At 45.6% G+C, this 6,471-nt stretch overlaps 1 pseudogene; it reads right to left on the minus strand.

Annotated features, from left to right (window-relative positions):
* Positions 1–291: 291 nt before the first annotated feature.
* On the minus strand, positions 292–6,065 carry LOC114623167 (annotated as a pseudogene).
* Positions 6,066–6,471: the final 406 nt, after the last annotated feature.

Genomic DNA, 6,471 nt, shown 5'->3' on the forward strand with positions numbered 1-6,471 from the left:
ACCCTGTCCCCTCCACCCTCACAGCCTCTCAACCCCATGGCCCACTGGTTCAGAGCTCCAGTTTTAAAACAGGTTCGAGTCTTGCCTCTCACACCGTCGGCTTGAAGGCTAATCTTACTGCGCTCTAGTCTTCCTTCTCTGGGAAGTGGGGAGCTGGCACAACTGGAGTCCAAATGCATCCAACACAGAACAGCAGTCGCTAAGTGAGGGGAAGGGGCGTGACTGGCAGTCAGTGCAGTGCAAAAGAACATTTTCTGGGGGAAAAGATGGTGGGTGCTTTGTCAGAGGCAGTGTGGGGGTGGAGGAGGCATTGGTTAGGGGAGTAAGGGAAAAGATTCCAGATGCTGTTCAGACGCTGGGCTTTGAGGAAGCTTTGGATGGTAAAACTGGTGCTGGGCAGGGCACCAGCTCTGGCCCCCAGGAAGAGGGTGAGGACTCCGTCTGGGTCCAAGCATGGCGGAGGTGGCAACCAGACTCCAGATCCGGGGACAGTGTATCGGAGAGACTTTCCTCTGAGCTACAGCTGGCGGGAGGAAGTGGTGTGGCTGGCACAGGTATACCTGGGGGGCCAGGGTCACCTTTAGTCTCTGGCTTCTTCTTACACTCCACTCTCACTTGATCCCTGCAGTGTCTGTGACAACACAGCCTACAGTCCTGACAGCGATAGCCTTGCTTGGTGACCCCCCAGAGGAAGCCGCTGCAGCTGTGGCAGAAGGTGGGCTTGTGGAAGGTGACCTCCTGGAAGGCGTGCAGGAAGGCCAGGCCCACCTTGGAGCAGATGGTACTGGCATGGAGCAGGTACTTGGTCAACTCCTCTCTGCTGAAGGAGCCACTCCCATGGTGGGGCGGTGGGTGAAGCCCATGGCAGGCAAAGGGGAAGTTGCCCGACAGCCGCTCAAAGTCCTACAGAGAGATAGAGCCCTGGCCTTCTGGGTCGTAGTTCTTGAACACAGACTCCTCTAGCTGTTCCACATGCTACCCAGAGTCACACTGTCTGGCTTTGGGGTCACACCATGGGCCCACTCCACCACCACAGGCGTTTTGAAGGGAGACGGTGGCAGACTCTTGGGACAGCGTGGTTCCCGGGCATAAGACAGCTCGTAAATCTCGTCTTCTGTGTAGAAGAGATCCAGGGAAAGCGTCAGCAGGTGCAGCAGGTCCTCATGGGCACTGCAGGGGGGATGCTGTCCCTGGAGTGCTGTCAGCTCCTGCAGCCTTAGTTACAGGCTATTCAGCTTGGGAAGGTGCAGACGGCCATCTGGTAATCTGTCTGGATGGGCCTCATACAGAGATACCAGGTCCTTGAGGTGTACACCCAATACCGCCAGTCGGAAGCCAGTAGAGCTGGCCCAGGTGCGGCGATAGGAGTCATAGTTGTGGGAAGAGAGGAGCTCTGTCAGCTCCAGCAGGCCTTAGTGCTGTCAGGGCTCAGATGGACGTGGGAGATGAGTCTGGAGATGGCGCTGTGACACAGGCCCCCTGTGACTGCCATCAGTGTGTTGAAATTCTGCAGCTGGCGAAGCCTCTGTGCCACACGAACGAATTTGTCCAGTACCTGGGAACGTTGCACAGGCCCAGGATGACTCAGCACCATGACCTGCACCCAGCGGGATACACTGTTGCTCAGACCCACAGAACCTTCCAGAGCAGGACAACCTCTCACTGAGCCCTGCAAAACATAGCCCCGCAGGTCTTGGGGTGTGATGGCCTGGAAGGACTGGAACTCCAGGTAAGTAAGGTTTTCTGCCAGCTCCTCTGTCTCCAGGTGATCGAACAGCAAGGACACTTTCCGTTTCTTGCCCAGGCCTGGGCTACTCATGGGAGGCGGGGGACCGGGCCCTCCAGGACTCAGCAGGTTGGCGGCATCTCCTAGGCTCCTCTGGGCCATGTTGCCCTCCTGAGCGACAGTGGCCCAAAACCGGCTTATGACTGTTTCCAGCTGGGGCTCCTGGTGCACTGCCTCAGGGTGATGGGTCAGCCAGTATCTGTCCAGTAACAGATCTGTAGCTGTCTGAGCTCCTGGGCATCTTTGGCAGCCTTTTGATACGACGTCAGCAGCCGGACAGCAAGCTCTGAGGATGGCAGCACCCAGCTGTGCATGGTAAGCACCATCTTGAGAATGTGGTCCCCTCAGCATAGGCTGCCAGCTGCATCAAAGCTCCGGATGCATTCCTCCAGTAGCTCATCTTCGCTGCAGCTGCTCTCGCTCAGCACTCCCAGATTCATGGAAGCCATGACCTTGCTGATTTCCCGGGGTGTGGGGCACGTTGCCCCTTGTGCTTTAGTACTGTCCCACTGCCAAAGCACTTTAGGGTCTTCTGGGTTAGGGACACATCTAAACGCATAGTAATTCCTCACAGAGTATATTGTACCTTTGGAATATTTGCCATGTTCTGAAATTACACAAGGATGAAGAGTAATAGCTGGAAGTTTCACAGAGATTTCTCTGAAATGAGTGGATTTCAGGGAATCAGTAGTTAAATGAATCAGAGATAGATGTAGCTTTATTAATAATGACTTGAAGTCAATACCAGCTCAATTCATTCTAATTGGATTAAGGTGATCAACCAGTATCCCTGCCTCACATATAAGAGTAAATCACACTGTGGGGAACTAAGACACAACAAAACTCACTAAGTATTCCAGGAAAATAGCAAAGGAAAAGAACAAAGCCAGCATGCTGCCTAGTTTTATGTCAACTTAACACAAGTTAGTGTCATCAGAGAAGACTGAGAAATTTCCAGAAGGTTGTGCTACAGCCCAACCTGTAGGACATTTTCTTAATCAGTGATCAAAAAAGAGGTCCAGACCACGGTGGGTGAGTGTGACAACCCCTGAGCTGGTGGTCCTGTGTTCTAAAAGAAATCAGAGTGAGCAAGCCATGAGAAACAAGCCAGTAAACAACCCCACCTCCATGGCCTCAGCATCAGATCCTGCTTTCAGGTCCCTTCCTTGTTTGAGTTCCTATCCTGGCTTTCTCTGATGAAGGATGGTACTGTGGAAGTGTAAGCCAAATAAACCCCTTCCTCCCTATGTCCCTTCAATCTTGGTGTTTTATCACAGTCAGTCCCCCAATCTGTAGGATAGAAGGAGACAGCAATTGCCACAAGTTGTCCTCAGATAAACTGAGAGAAAATGAAGGTTTTATTTTATTACTATTTGAAAATAACATAATAGCTAAGTTTTATAGAAAAATAACACCTTCAGGTTTTGATAGCAAATAATACCTTTGGGGTTTTAAAAAGAAGCCGACGTATAAATCATGACATGGACTCTTCTTTGGATCCATAGTTTTAAAGTGCTCTTTCCTATACTGTAGTTTGTCTCTTTTCTGGGCTGACTTCTCATTTTTGGCAATGAAGCTTTTTTGTGTGAAGGCAGTCCTGTGGTCCTGTATGTTTTCTACTGCCTGTGTCTTTGTGATAGGTATTTCTCAGAAGAAAACAAGCAAATAACTGACAGGTACTCTAGTCACTGCTTTATGTCTTAATCACTAGGGAAATGAAGCTGAAAACCACAAAGAGGTACTCTATGGAAGGAATGAAACAGTTATCAAAAAGGCAAAAGGGACTGGGGAAAAGGCTCAGTGGTTAAAGAACTTGCTGTTTGACTGTGAGGATCTGAGTTCAGATCCCCAGAACAGATGTAAAAATTGAGAAAGCATGACAGCTCACCTGTAATTCAATCCTCAGGGGATAGACAATCCCCAGACTAGCCACATTAGTAAGCTCTAGATTTGAATGAGAAGCCCTGCCTCAATAAATGAGGTAGAAAAATAATAGGGGTTGGTTCCCAACATTAACTTTGTATATTTACATTGCACATCAAAAAGAAGTATGTTTATATAACACAAATTAAGTGGATGACTCTAAGAATGTAGAGTGGAGTTGAAATAGACTAAAAAGGGAGCTTGATACTTTTAGCAAGCATGTTGATCTCAGTTTCTGGAAACCCTCCTGCTTAACAAATAGCCATCTCAGGGCTGGGAGATCACTCAATGATTAAGAGCACACACTACTGTTCTAGATGTCCTAAATCTCTCTCCAAAATCCAAATTGGTTGGCCCCAAATTACCTAAATCCCAGTTCTGGGGAATGAGATGCATTTCCTGGAATCAGATGAGCATACACACACACACACACACACACACACACACACACACACACACACACACACACACACACAGAGAGAGAGAGAGACAGAGACAGAGACAGAGACAGACAGAGACAAACAGAGACAGAGAGAGAGACAGAGAGAGACAAAGAGAGACAGAGAGACTAGGAGAGACAGGGAGAGAGAGAGAGAGAGAGAGAGAGAGAGAGAGAGAGAGAGTTAAAAATAAAATAATTCTTACAAAAAATATAACCAACTCTTCATCATTATGATGAGTGTGGTTGGGAGATGTCATGGTCATTCAAGCTGGGAGCAGGTACAGCTGCACAGACTCACTAGCATTGCACAGATTCTGCTCAGTGCTCAGGATAGAAATTTCCCACTGCAAACAACTCCATAAACAACCACAGGTAACGGTGCTAATGGTCCTGTGACAGGGTGTAAATCCATAGCTAGTGCCTGTGCAGAGGCGTTCACTTAAGCCTCATTAGTTCCTCCTAGCTCTCCTTCTTCTTGTCAACAAGGGGAATATACTTTCAGATGGTACGGAATGTTTAGAGGTGCAGGATTAATAAATCATCAAAACCCTGTGTGCATTTTGATAAATTGCCGTCTCTGTAGAACCAACGGGGATCCTGGGACTGTATTTCTCCTTTTGTTGCCTTGCCTTGACACAAGCCCTAAAATTTAAGACTAGAAACCTAAGATTTTATTTTTATTTTAAAATGATATATCCTTACACAGGAGTCAATTTTTAGTTGATTTATATGAAAGGTTGTGTATTAGATGGCAATGGGGAATTTTCTGTCCACCAGAAATTTTTCTTTGTGTTTTTAATCTTTTTTAAATCTTTTACTTTTAACTGATATGTATGCAATTTATTTGTGGGGTCCATTATATAATTGTATACATGTTCAAAATATCGTAATTATCATTTTTATCTATAGCATAGTTTCATTTCTGCTTCTCTGGACACTGTCTCTAGCAGTTATAGGATATATAGTGGACGGTTCTTCACTATGTTCTAACTTTCGGTTCCACTTAACTATCACAGGACTGTCTCGACCCATTAGCTGCCAGAGTAATGATATGGAGAACTTTAATCAATTATGAAAGCTCGGCCTTAGCTGGCTTGATGCCAACTAGATCCTTTAACTTAATGTGTTTCTACTAATCTACATTTGGTCACATGGTTCCTCAATACTGGCACCTGTGTCTTCCTCTGCTTCTGTTTCTTTGGCTAGGGAATCACTCGCGCCTGATTCTTTCCCAGAGTTCCTGTCTCTCCCGGATGTCCCGCCTATCCTCTTCTGCCTAGCTATTGACTACTCAGCTCTTTATTAAACCAATCCAAAGGTGCCTCAGGCAGGTAAAGAAAGACAGAGACTCATCTTCACATAGTGTATAAAAAGCTTATCTCAACAGTATATTTCTACTCTAAAGTCTTTGAGCTCTCACAAACGAGATCATGCGACTCTCATCTTTATGCCCTAGGCTTATTTACGTACTATGCAACCATCTTCCCAAACTGGTATTACTACGTGTGTTGGTTTTCACCCACTCTGTGGCTTGATATTCTGATCCCTTACTATCCATATCAACTTCCATTCAGACCCTTCATTCCTCAGTGAACAATTCTGTCAGTTCTGTGTTTGGATTTACAAATGTTGCTGGATTTTTTTTTTTGATATTTCAATTTTTCCTCCCCTTCGAGGAAGCTTCATGGTATTTTTCATATTGTCTGCAATAACCTAAACTGATTCAAACTCTTTAAGAGGTCACCTACTCCAGGATTTACTTCTCTTTTGATGGCAGCCATCCGAAGGTGAAATGACACCTTGAGGTGGCTTAGTGTTGTATTTCACGATGCTTAGTGATGCTAAGTATTTGTGATGTGCTAGTTGGCCATTTGTATCTGTTCTGAAAAATATCTGTTCGAATACTTTGTTCATGTTTTTTAATTGGAACTTTTTTTTTATTGTTGAATGTTTTTGTACTCCTTAAATGTTCAGGATTTTAACCTCCTGCCTGGTATACAACTCCTCAACTTTTCCCCACTCTACTGTCTTGACTATTTCCTGTATGGTGGGAAAAATTCCTCTTTCATACTTTTTGCTGTGTGTGTATGGAGTTCTTGGTTGGTTTCTGGTACCTTTCTATGGTTCCAGGAATTTTTGATCATCCCAATGCCTTGAAATGTTTCTGCTTTGTTTATTATGGTTTCATTGTTTCTGAGATCACATTTTAAATTCTTGATTTTGTGATCATTTGAAACTATAGTGAGAGGTAGGATACCTTTTGTATGTGCATATAGGAAGCAGATCATATGTTTGGGGTAGTATATACGAGTAGTTTTGG

This window comes from Grammomys surdaster, unplaced genomic scaffold, assembly GCF_004785775.1.
Source record: "Grammomys surdaster isolate TR1022 unplaced genomic scaffold, NIH_TR_1.0 194, whole genome shotgun sequence".
Taxonomy (NCBI): Eukaryota; Metazoa; Chordata; class Mammalia; order Rodentia; family Muridae; genus Grammomys; species Grammomys surdaster.